Genomic DNA, 18,356 nt, shown 5'->3' with positions numbered 1-18,356 from the left:
CGATAAAGTACACTCCCGACTAAGAAGGCGAGGGACAATTGAGATACACTTTATAATGAATCACTAACAATATTCCATAATAAGCACATTTATCATATAATTTCACTTAAGTAAACATAAACAGTTAAATACACAAATTCGGAAAAACTCACCAAATTCCAAATAAATTACTCTTGAGTCTTGGGTTTGTTTTCTGGCTCACAGCTACCCCCTGAGATAAATTTATAACTCTAAAATGAAGATACAATTCGTAGATAATCCCTTAACATTTGTTACCTTATAATTTAAACTTATTAAAGTCAAGTTTTGGCTTTAAAATACAAGATATAATATATCCAACCTTTTCTTAAATTTTATCTCGAAACTTATCAACTTTATCATTTTAAACAAAGGAATATACATATTTTTCAAGTATATAATTTATAAAATATTTAAATTAGGATTAAACCATTTTCCATCCAAGATTCTAAGATTAAAGTTTAGTAACACCCCATTGGTTCCCTTTTAACTAATTACCTTTAAGCCATTTGTAACTTAGATTTTATTTCTTTACACTAGTCCTTCAAGTCTTAAAATCTTTAAAATGTTGGTGAGGACAAGATTAGGTGATTTGAAACCATGTTATGTATATAACTATAACCACTTACTTTAGGGTTTCCAAAAATGTCACAGAAAGGTTAGCTAGCCACCGTTTTAGTCAATATCTAAGTTTCAGCAATATACTTCCTAAATTCTGTTAATATTTTATCTTTTACTTGGCTAAATCATTAAACACTTGATATTCATTCTGTCCCTGCCTAAACTAGATCAAACAGCATGTACCATCAACACATAATTCCAGCAAAAACAACAATAAATTCAGTCCTCAGCGAAATGTAAATTCCCAATAGCTAGACAGTCAAGTGCAAGACTGTTTTCCCCCATCTTTTTTACTCTCCTCCTCCTAACTCGACATGTAGGGAGTAATTATCCAACTACAGAGCATCGTAAGCAAGAATATATGTTGACAGCCAAAAATCAAAGAGCAAAGCTGAACCAAGTCTTAAACTCCCTCTCGGCTAGAGTGAAAAGAAACTCTCGCAGCAGATTGAGTTCATTCTTCCTTCAATGTTCACTTTAGTTTCAATTCATTTTTGTCTTACTTGTTGAAGTTAAGAGACTTATGACATGCTATAGTTCTATATGTTTGTCTAGAGATTAAAATTTGCAGAGGATAACTAGAGTTTCGTCTTTTCTCTTTCGGTTGCGGTCACTAAATTTCCAGCAAAACAATAGTTCATCATTTGACATTTTCTCACCTTTTCTTTGTGACGACCCCACTTCCCCCTAAGACGTACCCCAGGGTTTAGCGGACCGCCTGCCCAACTCTCACTAGGACTCGCTCACTCACTTCAATAAAACAGGTTACAACTTCAAAAGAAAGTAAAGATGTGCCAATCAAATTTAACATATATACAAACATTAACATAGATACACAATTCTGAAGGTTAAGTACAAAAGTTCAGGATCCAACCAACTACTAATACTATCACTATTACACAACAAATTCTAGTCGAAAGTTTAGTTTTCCTCTAATCACTCGTCCTTTCTCTCAAGCCCTGTAAGGAAAACAAATTTAACGAAATCGAGGGATGAACTAAAGGTCAGTGAGGTTCCCATACACATAACCAATCAATTGAAACAAAGACATTATTCATTCAACAACAATCAATCAAGAAAACATTCACAATATAAAAGCAATGAAAACACACTAATTAAAAGGATAGATGCTCATGTGGAGCCATTCGTTCATTCATTCGCCAACCATTTTCCTTATCCCTGCAATATTAGAAAACATTTTTTTTTGCAAGTGAAAACTCCTTCAGTGTTCTTGACGTTCATTCATTGATTTCATTTCCCACCACTAGCCAATTCACTGACCAGTTCTCCACCAACCTTCGTAGTCATATTCGAGTATACCAAAACACTGTCCCAAGATCACCAATCGCCCGACCGAGTCCATTTCTGGCTCGAGTCGACTGGCAACGAAAGGCTAGGGCCCAATTCAGCCAAAAGGCTTACATTCATGCACAAGTAGCATTCAATCATTGAAAATTCACTTTGGCTTGGGTCGAGTGCGATAAAGTACACACTCACCATCGAAAATCCATTTTGTGAAGACTCATATTTTTAATTCTAAAATAGTTATTTTTATGATTATTTACCCAAGTATTAGTTACTTATATTATCGTTATAAGAATTTCTTTTAAGTTTCGCTTTATCGCGCGAATTGAAAGTTCACGTTTTTCGCGTCAAATCGACACAATGGAGATTTAAAAAATTTATTCTAGAATACTAAGAGTGAATAATTATAGTGTTAAAGGAAGTACATTAGAGATTTACTGCACAAGTGAAACAAACCCGAGAGAAAATGGAAACCAAATGCGTGCGCGTGAATACTATTCATAGTTGACTTTTGCTCAAATTTTAACCACAAACACTCAATCTTCTCCAAGAAGCTTCATTGATCAGCACACTCTCTCTCCTCTCTCACCAAGCTTGCCGAAACTCTTCAAGGAGAAGAAGAAGAAAAGCTCTTCACCATTTCACTTCAAAGCTTGCTCCAAATCCTTCACAAATCACCATCCAATCTCAAAATCACTTGGGAATTCACTTAAGCTAGAAGAAAGACTTCATCTTAACAGTTTTCTTGGAGTTTTAGTGATCAAAAAATTCTAGTTTCTCTTAAATCTAGGAGGTAACCATCCAACGCCATCTAATCTTTCATTCTTGGTTTAAATGGGTTTTATTCTTAGTTTTGAAACTTGAACCTTCATTATTGTTATTGTTACTTGGGTTGGAATGGTTGATATGGGCTCTATGAATTCTCACCTTGGTTGTATGGGCTGATATGATGATATAATGCTTGATTTAAGTTATTTAAGTGTTGGCACTACAAAAAAAAAGATTTCTAGTGACAACAATTTTTGTCAGGAAAAGGTACGTGTTTTGTCAGGAAAAGTTTTCATGACACCAACGTCGTCAGAGAAGATTGGTCACCTATACGCCGTCGGCAAAAGGTTTTCCTGACAACTATTGGAATTTTCGTCAGGAAAAGTTTCATTTTCCGTGACGCATCATCAGGAAAGGTAATAGTGATGATTTGGTCGTCAGGGAAAGACCTCATATTCTTGACGAGCCTTTGTCGGGAAAGACCCTGAACTTTGTCACTAAATTTTCAATTGTCAAGAATCTAAAACCATCTAATTAAACTACAGAGACTCCTGTTGTGCCGTGTGCGCATGCAGATTGCAGACTAATGCTTCATTTGAAAAACCAGCAATGACAAGACAAAGTAGACAATAAGAATACGTCACATATTACTTTGAATTGGAGCATGGGACATGCAAACAGCTTTCAAAAGCAATTGCTCCTGATTTCAAAAGCAATTGCTTTGAATCGGAGCACTCCTGATTTCTTTTACACAAGACAACGAAAGGTAGAAATGAAACAACCCACAAGCAGAACCAAAATAATCATATGAAGCTACATAAATAAAGAGCCACATCCATCCATATCCTTAAGACTTGTTCTGTATTTGGCATTGGTGAACCATTGTAGCTCTGAAGGACTTTGTCAACTGCTGCATGAGAACTAAATTCCACAAATCCATATCACTCTGACTGACCAGTCTGCTTATTGTGAATGACTTTGACGGAAATAATCTGCGTGATTTTAAATGTTGAGAGTAAGTTCAACAAGACCATATAACATAAGAACATGACCGAATAACCATGAAATTTCGTCAATTTTATTTGTACTTGCATATTACAAACTAATTCAACTGAAACAAGTGCAACAAATTATCACTGTATATACCATTAGGAATCTGAAAAGAAAACAGAGCACCTCGTAGTAAATCAAAAAGAGACTAAAACTCATTTGTCATAGCCACTTGAGCTAAGATCTAGCAATTAAATTTGTTCTTTTGCAAAAGATAACAAACTGCCACTTTGTTAAATTGTCGACCTTAAGAATTTCTTACAAGTCCAAACCTTAATTGTACTATGCAAGAAGCCAAACTCATGCCCAATGACAACATATGCCAATCATTCCATTATAAAACCATGCTCCTTTGACTACCACAGAATCCTAGTAAAGTAGGCCAACCGAGTTACATTAAACATACATGTGTTATCGGCAAGTTTCAGAATCCTTGAACTTACAGCCTCATTCTTGCAAGTGCTTCACTCAACCTCACTACAGCTTCCAGCTGCCTCACAGTGATAGGTATTGCAGCTGCTTCCTCGGTTTCATATGCTTGCCTCCTCATATCTACAAGATAAAGAAAAACAAAAGCAAACAATGAAAAACAATCTAAATATCTTTATCTAAAACTCTGAGACTTGGGGACCTTGAGCAGTAGGATTTGTTTGCCAATCACATTTCAATGAATGTTCTCTCAGCAGCCCTTTCAGTGAGAGTACCCAAGTCTAAGTTTACTATGCTCTCTTATTTTTCTTATTCATACTTTATCAGAAAATGACTCAAGTCTCAATATTATGAAAGAACAACTTTACTCGTAGAGTGACAGAAGGAACTTGTTGCACTGACTTAAACTGATAGAGTATTTCTATGTGCTCAGTTTTAAACTAAACAATGGAACCCGTGTCTTGAACTACATTGTCTGAGTTTCTAGAATCAGAAAAATGTCTTCTACAGTATCTGTTTTCACAACTTGGATCCAAGCAAAACAGATTTTACAAAGTACTTATTCTTACTCGAACTAGAAAACTAGCACAAAGATCACCGTTGTGCAAGTTGATTGAGAATTACTTATATCACAAATAATAGAGCAGTATCCTCTTGCACTAACCTCTAGCACTCATCATCCTCTCTAGTCTAATTACTGAGCACGTAGCATAGCCTTTTAAAATGGTGTAGAATTGTGAATCAAATTCTCCCAACTCCTGAAGAAACACCCACTACCAACTGCAAATGCCAACTTATAGCTCTAGTTCATAATTTGGCATGTGATTTGCAATTTGGTCACAGGTTTACCATTCAAAATTGCACCTTTCCTCATTTAGTCGGAAACTTATCTCAATGCCATATCTACATGTGAAAGAAGATCTAGAATAGATACCATAGAAAACGAGAAAACAAGTGATTGCTATGCTTATTACAAGCAATTCACCAAGACAACACCAAAAAGATACATAAATCACTGCCAATTACATGAATCAATTTTTTTAGCAACAGTTGCAAATACAGAAAATGAGCACGAAAGCAAAACAAACGGTACATTGTTAATTTACAACAAAAATAAAACGTCAATTTTCCTTATCTGAAACACTAACAAAAACTAACACAGTAGAACAAACTAAAATCAAGAAACTAGAAATGTGACAAGAATGGGCATAAAAAGCATGATCAAGCAGAGCCGAAATTCAAAAATCCGAAACTACGAGCGAACATGAAAAAGAATGAAACACAAAGTTCAATCGAAGCTTCCCAAATTGCTTTTGCCAACGAACATGAAAAAGAATCCTTTTCACCAAAAATCAAGATTAAGATCAACACAAGTATCACACCCACAAATGAAATCCTTAAAGCATACAAAAATCCAAAAGAAATTCGAACAAAGCAAATAATGCACCTACGCATTGAACTTCCCTACTAGCAGCCTTGACACCCTAAAATCGTCACCAGAATCAACCAAATCATTAGCATCCCCAATTGAACTCAATTGTATAGTGAAGCATCCCCAATTAGCATCCCCAAATCGTTATCAGAACCAGAATCACTAAGTTTTATACTGATTATATCCCCGGGCACAAGAACTGAAGCATCTTCCTAGGTTTTGACGAATAGAGAAAGGCAGAGATGAATAAAATACCCACTATAAAAATAAAAAAATGGAACCAATTAAGGACAAAATTGAAGGGGGATTTGGAGAAAGGGAACCGATTCAAGACAAATTTGAAGGATTATTTGATTTTTACATCACCTTAAACCATCGTGTTGTCTCTCTTGTTGAAAGAGATGAAGACAAGTTCGGAGTTCGTTGTCGTTCTTTGTTGTTGGAGATGAAGACAAGTTACAGATTTGGAGAAGTGTTTCTTTGTCGTCGTTGCTCCAAAAGAAAGAGAGATGGAAAAAGTGTTTCTTTATTTCCCGGTTTCTATTTTACAAGTTAATGTCCTTCTAAATTCTTTTTTGGTCCAAAAGGAAAAAAACTGGTGGGAAAAAATGGTGGGAGAACCAAAACTTTTCCTGACGAATTGACGTGGGCAAAAGTAGGGAAATATGTTTAAAGTAGCAGTGCCTTTTGAAGGATATTTGCTTGACGAATTGACATAAAAGGTGTGATTTTTCTGACAAATAAGTTTGGTGTCAGGAAAAATTTGTCACGAAAGAAATAATTTTTTGTAGTGTGGTTGAGATGATTATGGATATAGAATTGAAGGAAAGTTGAAGGAAAACTTCGCATGGTTGCTGACCGAAATCTGTCCTGTTTCTGCCGTGCATTTAGTTTGAATTTTTTATGCTCAAATGACTTTGAAACTGATGTATATATGTTGTGTATGGTGTGTAGAAAGTTTCTACCAAAAATCATTTGAATTGGTTGGATAAAAATTGAATTTTGCCAAGAACAAATCTGAAAAATTCATGTAGCAGTGGTCCACTGGCAGTGTTCTTTGAACGAACATATCTCTCTATTCGGAAGTCGAAATTGAGTGTCATCAGTGGCATTCAAAACTAGACATCCGTAGTTTTCTATCGGTGTAAAATGTACCTTCTAATTTGAACTGAATCATCTGTAGTGATTGATCAAAGTCGGCTGTCCTGTATGACTGATTAACCGTGAGAAGAGTAGAAGCTGCAATTTGTGGCTCTATTTTCTCTCATTTGCAAACTGAATTTCAAAACGATTTGTTCTGATGAAATGTGTCCTTATGATTCTAGTATCCAACATCACCAACCATTCTTGATTCCAAGTTGTATGGAGTAAGATATGGTCCAATTTCCAAACTGCAACAAAACTGGAAAACCCTTCTTTTGGGCTAGCCGACTAGTTTGGTTGTTAGTGAGATATTTTATTTTGAAATTTTGAATGTCAACCAACTACCGATTGTTTATGAAATGTTTTTTGGACTTTAGTTTCACAAATGAACCAAAATGGGACTGATTTCATAGTGTAAAGTGTTTGAAAAGGAAAAGAAAGCAAGAAGACAGATTTGTCTTGGAAATTCCTTGAACTTTGGTAGTTTTGTTAACTACCTTCCTGTACGAATTTTTACATAAAATTTGATAGAGGATTAGCCCTCATATGGGAGTTTAATGGTACCAAATTTGGTATTATTCTAAGACCATTTCGACACCCAAATGATGTCCCAAAGTTTACTTTTAAATCTGGAAAATTCACTGTTTAGTAGTGAAAATTTACCAATTATGAGCTACTATATCTTGACGCTCAAAACTCCAAATTTACCTCCGTTTGTTGTGTTTGTAACTTTGATTAGAAATCTTTTTGTAGTACAAATTTTAGAGGCTAGTTCACTTTTTGTGAATTTTTCCGAATTTCCAAAGTTTACCGAAAACATGATCGAAATTGTCTTGTATGCTCAAGTCAGCCACTTTGAGCTGAAATTTGAATGTCTTTCATTTAGAATCTTGGAAATGTGTCTTTTGGGAACTTTTAGTACTTTGAATCAAGATTCCAATCGTATAAAATTTTCCAATTTTGGACCTATTGAGTGCAACTTTTGATTTTTCTAAGTTGACGTGCAAAACTAAAATTTTTCCGACTCGATGGGAAATGAGTTTTTGGAAACTCTCCCCTATCCTTTGATATTGATTGACCATTTTAAACTTGATTTCATGAAGGAAATCAGTTTTTCTTGTATTAATAAATTCTCACTTTTGAATCTTTATTTTGAGTGGTTAAGGTTCTTTGTTTGAGGTATTGACTAGTCTATATGAGTGTACCTTCTTTATTGGTAAATATATGGTTGTGAGTGAGAATACCTGTTAATTGTCTAGGTGCTCAAGGAGATCTATAAGAGAATCTCGAAGCAGACGCCTAACGACTTACTTGCTCGTTCACTCACTTTTATCTTGACTTAGTGAATGTCAAGTGTATGAAAAATTATTACGTGCTTAATTGTTATTATTGAATGAGTATTTTGAATATGCCGAGTCGAGTGTGTACTTTATCGCACTCGTTCTCGTTTAAGTGAAGTGAAATTGAATTGCTTGAAGTGAATTGCTTGAAATGAATTGTCAAGTGTATTAAGTGAAGTGTTGAAATGGTTAAATATGCTATGGTTGCATATGTCGTTGGAGTGAATCTCCTCGACTCCTAGTGATAATGTTGGGGACGTCCAAATCTCATCGGCCGACCTTGCGACTCGAGCCGACATGGGTTTGGTCGAGAAGTTTGGTGAGTTATGAAACATGTGTATATGCTTGATCTATTGGAGAGATCTCGCTTGGCATATTCAAGTAGTATCGCCTTATATAAAAGAAGTACGGGCCTGGAGCAGGGGGAGTAATAGTGAACGGGGAAAGTGTAAGTGAAATTCTACGGATTATAACCTACCCGATTGACAGAGTGTCAACTCGCAGAGATACTGGATCGAGCAAGTGGAAAATAGCTTCCGAGAGTTCCTGTAACCTTATCAAGTGTGTTTTATTGTTAAATGTGAAGTACTTGTGTTTATCTCAATCCATATTTTTTGATGATTACAAAAAATGGATGTAACTAATATTCTCTGATTAGATCTTTTCAAAATTGGAGCAGAACAGGTTCAGAGGCTAACATATGCTGAAATAGCTGTCGGACTCACATAAAGACTGCATCGACCGTCCGACAACCATTGAGTAACTTCGGACGCATGAAGAACCCATTCTCGGACGTCCGAAGATGATAAGCCAAGTCATCTAAGCTAATTGACCTCAATCGGACGTACAACACCTGAGTACCGGACATCCGATAAACGTTACGACACTTTGGACGCAAAACATTGGAGGCACCGGACGTCCGAACGAATTGAAGGAGAATCCCCAGTTTTACATCATACTTTCGGACGCATATTCTGGAGGTACCGGATGTCCTAAACATTTCAAGAAAATTTCTTGAACTCACTGCCTGCGTTCGGACGCAGGAAACTAGCCTACCGGAAGTCTGACACCACCAACGGCTAGTTGACTCTTCAGCTGCCTTCTATCCGTTGGTAGTATTAATTGAAGAATTTTTTGGTCCCTTATAAAAAGGAAAAAGTCAACCACTTCAAAATAACTTTCACACATTAAGATTACATCAGATCTTGAGTGATTCAAGTGTGAGAATACACTTTAAAGAAGATTTGTACTCTTAGTTGTGGAATTTTCAATAAACTTTTCAAGTGTGTTTCTATTTCTTCAATAATGTAGCTTTGTGAGGGTTATCCGAATGATAGTAAAACTTCCTTACTTGACCAAGTGCGGCTTGGGGTGAGGAGGAAGTGATCATTCCTTTGTACACAAGAGATTAGTTGTAAGTTGATCAACTTGAAGAAACTTGCTATATAAAGTGGTATTCAAACTCAAGTGGAGTTTGAAACTTGATTTGCTATTCTATCCTTTTACTTACTGTCTTGCAATATAAATTGTCCATCTCTTCTACTCCCAAGCACTTGTGCTTATTCATCAATTGCTCCATTGAGTGGTCCTATAGAAAAAGAGGGCAAGTTCTCAAAAAGTGACTCATATCTTGGCTAGTTTTTAAACCACCTAATTCACCCCCCTCTTAGGTTGTTTTCGATCCTTACAATTGGTATCAGAGCTTGGTCTCCTAGAGATTAAACTCAATCGACTTTGGAATAAAAATGACAATCAACAATGCCATATTTTTTGAAGGTCAATCCGTCACTAGACCCCTAATGTTCAATGGATCAAATTATGTGAGTTGGAAGGAGAGGATGATTATCTTCGTACAATCTATTGATATTAAGTTGTGGTTTATTGTCAATGAAGGTCCATATAATGTCTCTATTATTGATGAAGTTACTCATAGGCCGAGACCAAAAACAAGAAGTGAGTTGACTGGCGAGGATAGAACCCATCTTATGCCAAGGCTATGAATGTATTATACAGTGCTTTAGATTCAAATGAGTTTATTAGAGTCAAAGGCTGTAAATCTGCAAAAGAAATTTGGAATAGACTCAGAAAAATCCATGAAAGAAATGAGAATGTGAGAGAACAAAAGAAGTCCATTCTGGTCACTAAATATGAATCCTTTAAGATGGAACCTCGTGAAGACAATATGTATTGCAGATTCAATGATCTTATTAAGGATTTAGAAGTACTTGAAAAGTATTACTCTCTAGGTGAGAAAAACAGAAAAATTTTGAATGCTTTATCCAAGGAATAGGAGAGTAAAGTGACTGCCATTGAGGAAGCTAAAGATCTAAATACCTTGCTCATTGAATCTCTTATTAATTCTTTAACCTCTTATGAGCTGAAACTCAAGCCCAAAGTGCAGGAGGAAGAAGATACAAAAGTGAGAAAGAGTATTGCTCTAAAAGCCTCACAAGATGAAGATGACATGGAAGGTGATGACAGTGATATTGCACTCATCACGAAAAGCTTCAAAAGAATACTCAACAAGAGAAGATTCAGAAAAGGTGGACTCAGCAATTCATTCCCAAATCAGTTCAATAACCTGAGAAACAAAGGGAAGCTAGAGCTCAACAAAAAGCAAACTGATAAGTGCTTTGAATGCGGCCAACTTGGATACTATGCAAATGAATGTCCAATAAAGAAAAGGAAGGAAAGCAAGGTTGAACGAAAATCAAAGTTTAATAATTTTCAGATCACTTGGAACGACTGCAATTCAGAAGGTGAAGTCAAAGAAGAAGAGGAGTCTGCCCAAATGGCTTTCATGGCCATTGGTGATGAAGAGATAACTACCTGTAACTCTCAAACTGATAGTGATAACGAATCTGATGATGATGTTAACTCTTTTATGGAAAGAATTCATAACAGTTTGAAAGAATCTTATGTTAGAAACAAGGAACTAAAACAGAAAATTAACTTTCTGATTCAAGACAATGCAAACCTTTTTCGACAAAATAAATGTCTAAGAAATGAAAATGAGAACCTGAAAAGGATTGAAAATGATTTGCATGCTGAACTTGATAGAAAAATAAACTTCTGTGACATGTTCAAAAATGAACGAAGTAGCTTGAAAAGAAGAATGGATGATCTTAGTCAGATGCTTCAACATAAGAAACAAAACCGTTTTGGTACTCATCAGAAAAGGTTGAATCATAGTGCAAATGAGTTTGCTATCCATAGGAAAAGGCAAATCGGATTTATTAAACCTGTTCATTTGAATAATTCATTAACTATGTGTAGCTTCTGTTGTCAATTTGACTGCATAAAAAGCAATTTTTATGTTAGGAAAAATATGAGAAATGACATGTGATGCATGTGGATGGTTAGACATAATGCTAACTCTCAAGGACCCAAAAAGTAAAAGGTACCAAATATTATCTTGTGGATCTTTGTGTAGGTGAACCTGGTGAACATTGTTAAGGAATCAAAGTGGTTCATAGACAGTGGATGCTCAAGACATATGACTGGTGATCCATCACAGTTCATCAACCTCAAGCCAAAAGCAAGCGGAAAGGTAACATTTGGAGATGATAACAAAGCCAAAACTGTTGAAATTGGTAATGTTGGTAAGAATTGTCAAACCTTTGTTCACAATATTCTTTTAGTTGACAATTTGAGCTATAACCTGCTAAGTGTTAGTCAACTGTGTGATAGGAATTTGTTTGTGTTATTTAAAAAGTATGAATGCCTTGTTTTTGACTCAAAGTTCAATACTGTTTTCAAAGGAAAAAGGGTTAATGACATTTATGTAGTTATCCTTGAAAAAGTTGATTCCTCTAGCCGTAGTTGTCTCAAAGTAGCAAATGAGGATCCCTGACTGTGGCATAGAATGCTCTGTCATTTCAATATGGATCTGCTAAAAGAAATTTCCAAAAAGAATCTTGTTAGAGAGCTGCCAAAGATCAAATTTGAAAAGGACAGAATTTGTGATGCTTGACAATTTGAAAAACAAGTCAAAGTGTCTTTTAAACCCAAGAAATGTGTTTCTACTACAATGCCTCTAGAACTTTTATATCTTGATTTATTTGGTCCTACACAAACTACCAACTTAGGTGGCAAAAGATTTTGCTTTGTTGCTGTTGATGATTATTCTAAATACACTTGGATGATGTTTCTTGCACACAAAGATGATGCTTTCAAAAACTTCGTTTCACTATTTGTAAAAGTTCAGAATTTGATTGGATTGAAAATCATCAAAATCAAAAGTGACAATGGCTCAGAATTTCATTTTTATGGCTTTCTAGAATTTTGTAACAACAATGGTATTACACATGAATTTTCAATTGCAAGAGTTCCCCAACAAAATGGGGTTGTTGAAAGAAAGAATAGAACTCTTCAAGAGGCTACTAGAACCATGTTTAGTGAGTGTAATTTACCAAAATACTTTTGAGCTGAAACTATAAATACAGCTTGCTATACCATGAATAGAGTTCTTTTAAGACCTATCTTGAACAAAACCTCCTATAAGCTGATGTTTGATAAAACGCCTGTAGTTGGATACTTTAAAGTCTTTGGTTGCAAATGCTTTATTTTAAACATCAAGGAACATCTCGGAAAGTTTGATAAAAAATCTGATGAGGGAATCTTTTTGGGATATTGTGAGAATAAGAGAGGCTTTAGAGTCTACAATCGAAGAACTTTGGTTATAGAGGAAGCTATACAATCACTTTTGATGAATCTAATTGTGACATTTTCATAAGTAGTGGCGAAGATGATGATGCAGGTAATCAAGAAGAACTAAAGAAACTCACAATCACTGACCAAGGCATTGCTTCACCAGAAAATGATTCAAAAGAAGATGAAACTCAAGACAGTCCAACAAGAGAAGACAGTGACAGAGACACTAGTACACCTAACGATCTTCCAAGAGGTTGGAAATTTGCTCAAAACCACCCTAAGGAGCTCATCATTGGTGATCCATCCGAGAAGATCAGAACTCGTTTCTCCTCTAAACAACTAATGGATAATTTTGTATTAGTTTCACACTTTGAACCCAAAAATGTTGTTGATGCTTTGAAAGATGAGAACTGGATTTTTGCTATGGAAGAGGAGTTAAATCAATTTGAAGGGAACAAGGTGTGGACATTAGTTGCTAGACCAAAAGATCATTCTATCATTGGCACAAAGTGGATTTTTAGAAACAAAATGAATGACAAAGATGAAGTAGTAAGAAATAAGGCCAGACTTGTTGCCAAGGGATATACTCAAGAAGAAGAAATTGATTTTGATGAATCATTTGCACCCGTAGCTAGGCTGGAATCAATTAGAATGTTTTTGGCTTTTGCATGTTTCAAGAACTTTAAATTATTTCAAATGGATGTTAAAAGCGCTTTCTTAAATGGATTTATTGATAAAGAAGTATATGTTGATCAACCTCCTGGTTTTGAAAATGAAATTTATTCAAATCATGTATTTAAACTCTCAAAAGTTTTGTATGGACTAAAACAACTCCAAGAGCATGGTATGAATGTTTGAGAGGTTTTTGGATTGAAAATGGTTTTAAAAGAGATATTGTGGATACTACTCTTTTCACTAAACAAAATTCACGTGATCTTTTAATTGTGCAAATATATGTGGATGATATTATATTCGGTGCTACTAATGAGAGCTTGTGCAAGGATTTTTCCAATATCATGCAAAAAGAGTTTGAAATGAGCATGATGAGAGAATTAAATTTCTTTCTTGGACTCCAAGTGGTTCAAACCCAAGATGGAACGTTCATCAACCAATCAAAATACACCAAAGAGCTGCTCAAAAGATTTGGAATGGAGGATTCAAAACAGGTCGGAACACCTATGTGCATATCTATCAAACTTGACAACGATGAAAAAGGTACAAAAGTTGATAAAAAGAAGTATAGAGATATGATTGGTAGTTTGCTTTACTTAGCTGCTAGTATACCAGATATCATGTTTGTTGTGTGTTTATGTGCTCATTTTCAGTCTTGTCCAAAGGAATCTCATTTAAATGCAGTAAAAATAATTCTTAGATATCTAAAAGGAACCTTGAATTTTGGTCTAAGGTATCCTAAGTGTCATGAACTTCCTTTGTGTGGATTCTCTGATGCTGATTTCGACGGTTGTAGGGTTGATAGAAAAAGTACAACAAGTATATGTAATTTTCTTGGAAATTACTTAGTATCCTGGTTTAGTAAGAAACAAAATGCTATTTTATTATCTACAACTGAAGCTGAATATGTTGCCACTGGAGCTTGTTGTGCTCAATTATTGTGGATGAAAAACACTTTGAATGATTTTGGATTGATGTATGATTGTGTGCCTATGTATTGTGATAACACTAGTGCAATAAATTTGGCAAAAAATCCCATCCAACATTTTAGAACAAAGCACATAGACATAAAGCATCACTTCATTCGTGACCTTGTCCATAAGGGTGAAATTTGTGTTCAATATGTTTGTTTAAAAGATCAAATTGTTGATATTCTCACAAAAGCCTTACCATTGGATCAATTTGTGTCTTTGAGAACAAAATTGGGTGTTTCAGAAAAAATTCTCTAAAAACTCTCTGGTCATCGGACGTCCGATGTGTTAGAACGGACGTCCGATAGTGTTCTTGATCATCTACCCAGAAAATTTTGGTTCGGACGGAGGTGTCTGACGCTCTACTTTGTTCGGCCGTCCGACACTCAAAAATTGCGTCTTATAAGGAAGCCCTCTGTGTTATTCTGTTCATTCTTACCCTTTTGTCTTGGATGCAACTCTTCATATTCTCTCAATTTCAAAATTCAAATTCATCTCTTCTCGAAACAATTACCAAGAAATCACTTTGACCGACACCTTCACATACCTATTGCGAGTTTATTGTGCATCATAACTTCCCCCAACTGCCAACTACACTATAAATCCCAATTCTTACCCGAAACCCTGACCACAAAAATTTCTCCCTCTGTGGACAGTCCGTGCATTCACTATAGTTCATACTGCACTCCTCATTGTTTGATACTTATTTGCATTATATTATACAATAAAATCACACTGCATTACAATCATGGTGAGGATTAGAGGAGGATCCGTGAATGTCGACACACCTCCAAGCTTCGTGATGAGGAGGATGAAGATGTTCAAGTTATCAAACAATCCATCAAATCGTCCAAAAAGAAAACTGGAAATCGTGGTGGAAAAACGAAGTAATCTGCAAGGAAAAAGCAGAATGGGCAAACCAGAGAGCAATCGGTTGAACCATCCGATGAGCAGATGGAGGAGATTCAATCTGAAGAGCATCCAGTAAGTGGCAATGAAGAGGAACTGGAGCAGCCTACCAATGTAGATGTAACCACCATGAAATCACCCAGGAAGGGAAAAATGACTGCCAAAAGGAAGAGCATTGCTCAACCCAAGGGAAAGCAAACTGCTGATCCCTCTGGGAAACAATAGGATACAGAGAAAAATGCTGAGAAACAACAGACTGATGAACCATCTACCAGGAAGTCACCAAGGACGAGGTCTGGTGTCCAGGGTACTGCACCAACTACTCAGCGCAATAGAAAAAGAAAACATCCAAAAAATGAACAACCAGGGACACAAATTGTTGTTGAACCAACTCCCCTGCCCAAGTTCATCGATGATGAAGCCAGGGAGAGGTTTGAATGGATTTTGCAGAAAGGTTCATCACTCAAAGGACCATCATTCCCCACGAATTTCGTAAGCTTGACCTTGAATCTATTCTCAATTCCAGAAATGGACCCATCTTTTGACCATTCCAAACACCTACTATCCTGACATGCTTCATCAATTCTTTGCAAACCTTAGAAAGGGTAAATCACATACTGATCTCATTTCACGTGTCAATTCTGTTAACATAGAGTTGAATCTTGATATTGTCAATTCTGTTTTGGAAACCAAAATTGAAGATGGGTTTAAAGGCAAAATTACAAATTTCTTTTCTTACGAAAAATTTCCCTCTGCATACCATCACTTTCATGTTACAAAATTGATGACCTATTTTCAGTCTCACTTTAATACTCCTATTGAGGCAAGATTGGAAGATCTTAGTCCTCAAAACCTGATCATTTTTACCATAATTTCAAATCTGTTGGTGCCCACTGATGGTCACAGAACTGATGCAAACAAAATGAAACTTTATCTGTTCTACTATTTTCTTGAAAAAATTTGAATTGATTTTGGTTTTGTCATGTGCAAATTTCTGCTCAAAATCAGCACTGACAGCCGTAGGAAACTGTCCTATAAAAAATTTCTGACTCCCATTTTTACTCATTTTGAAATTTCCTTTACTGGCAAATCTCCAAAAGAGAGTGCAACAACTGTGTTTTCAAAGACTTACTTTGAAAGGAAAAATCTGAAATTTTTTGAGGGTCATTGATGCTACAAAGCAACTGTCTCTGAGTCTAGGAGAAAAAATCTTCATGAAACTCCTGTAACTCCTAGAACTCCTCGAGGCCAGTCTATGTATGTGACACCCTTCACCATTCATCCTAGAAGGTCAGCCTCTGTGCATACTTCATCCAACCTTGAGGTCATCTCTCTGCTTGATGACCCCAAACAATATATTCTGCTTCTTGAAGATGGCTTGATGATAACCATGATTTCTGATCAACAAGCCACCTTCATTGCCAAAAGGAATCTGCTTGTACCTCGCATTCCTCCAGAAAATGAAAATGCACACCGAAAGGAGCCTAGGACTGAGCCAACCACTGAGCCTACCCTAGAGTACCGTGCATCCAGCTCTCAACCACAGGACAAGGGAGAAGCTCCGGCAACTGAAGAAGAGACTGAAGAGGATGATGATGATGAGGATGAGGACAATGAGAAAGAAGACCCTGCCCAGTTTTGCCTGGTTAGGAGAAGGTTTGGATCCTCTAAGATCACCAGATAGGCACTACTAGGCTACTGCACTTCATGATAATAGTTCATATTAGTTTTTTTTGCATCTTTTGCACTTAAAAATATTTGCTGTGTTCTGTCTTAAGGATTTTACTCTTCTACTGGTCTGTAAAACTATTTAGTTATTCTTTATGTTGAATGTTGCTTATCTCCGTTTATCTGCAAATATTAGTTTCTGGTTGATAATGCTTTGGTTTTGGTTCTGAATGGATGGTGTTGCTGTGTTCTGCCAATATTAGTTCCAGTTTGTTTCACTGTTTGCTAAAACTTAGCTTGGATGTGTGTTGCTGATAATACCTGGTGACAATATTGGTGAGCCAATGAACGACCACATTATTGGTAATATGGATAATTTTACTGGTTGATTCAATGATGACAAAAAGGGGGAGATATGGATATGTAATTTTTATGTGAGGGGGAGTCATTATAAGGGGGAGTTGTGAATAATCATGAGTGGACATTATTCTGAAGGAAAGTTGTGAATACTCCTTGAATGCATTAAGTTAGGGGGAGTTGTACCTAAAATCGTTTTACTCCATCCATTGTTTTGTCATCATAAAAAAGGGAGAGATTGTTTATCTTAATCCGTATCTTTTGATGATTACAAAAAATGGATGTTACTAATATTCTCTAATTAGATCTTTTCAGAATTGGAGCAGAATAGGTTCAGAGGCTAACATATGCTAAAATAGCTATCGAACGCACATAAAGACTGCATCAGCCGTCCGACAACCATTGAGTAACTTCGGACGCATGAAGAACCCACTCTCGGATGTTCGAAGATTATAAGCCAAGTCCTCGAAGCTAATTGGCCTCGATCGGACGTACAACACTTGAGTATTGGACGTCCGATAAACGTTGCGACATTTCGGACGCAAAACATTGGAGGCACCGGACGTCCGAACGAATTGAAGGAGAATCTCCAGTTTTACATCATACCTTCGGACGCATATTCTGGAGGTACCGGACATCCTAAATATTTCAAGAAAACTTCTTGAACTCACTGACTGCGTTCGGACATAGAAAACTACCCTATCGGACGTCCGACAACACCAACGGCTAGTTGACTCTTCAACTGGCTTCTATCCGTTGGTAGCATTAATTGAAGAATTTTTTGGTCCCTTATAAAAAGGAAAAATTTAACCACTTCAAAATAACTTTCGCACATTGAGACTACATCAGATCTTGAGTGATTCAAGTGTGAGAATACTCTTTAAAGAAGATTTGTACTCTTAGTTGTGGAATTTTCAATAAGCTTTTCAAGTGTGTTTCTATTTCTTCAATAGTGTAGCTTTGTGAGGGTTATCCGAGTGATAGTAAAACTTCCTTATTTGACCAAGTGCGGCTTGGGAT

At 36.1% G+C, this 18,356-nt stretch overlaps 1 long non-coding RNA gene across 1 annotated transcript; it reads right to left on the bottom strand.

Moving 5' to 3' along the window:
• Nucleotides 1–3,589: 3,589 nt before the first annotated feature.
• Nucleotides 3,590–6,152, bottom strand: LOC113779017. Its single transcript, XR_003469423.1, has 3 exons — nt 5,990–6,152; nt 4,206–4,314; nt 3,590–3,704 (listed from the first exon to the last, which is right to left on the bottom strand). It is a non-coding gene; the product is annotated as an uncharacterized LOC113779017 (long non-coding RNA).
• Between the last annotated feature and the right edge of the window lie 12,204 nt (nt 6,153–18,356).

Source organism: Coffea eugenioides, chromosome 8, assembly GCF_003713205.1.
Source record: "Coffea eugenioides isolate CCC68of chromosome 8, Ceug_1.0, whole genome shotgun sequence".
Lineage (NCBI taxonomy): Eukaryota > Viridiplantae > Streptophyta > Magnoliopsida > Gentianales > Rubiaceae > Coffea > Coffea eugenioides.
The sequence above is the reverse complement of the archived record's forward strand: the minus strand, read 5'-3'. Positions and strand labels throughout refer to the sequence as shown.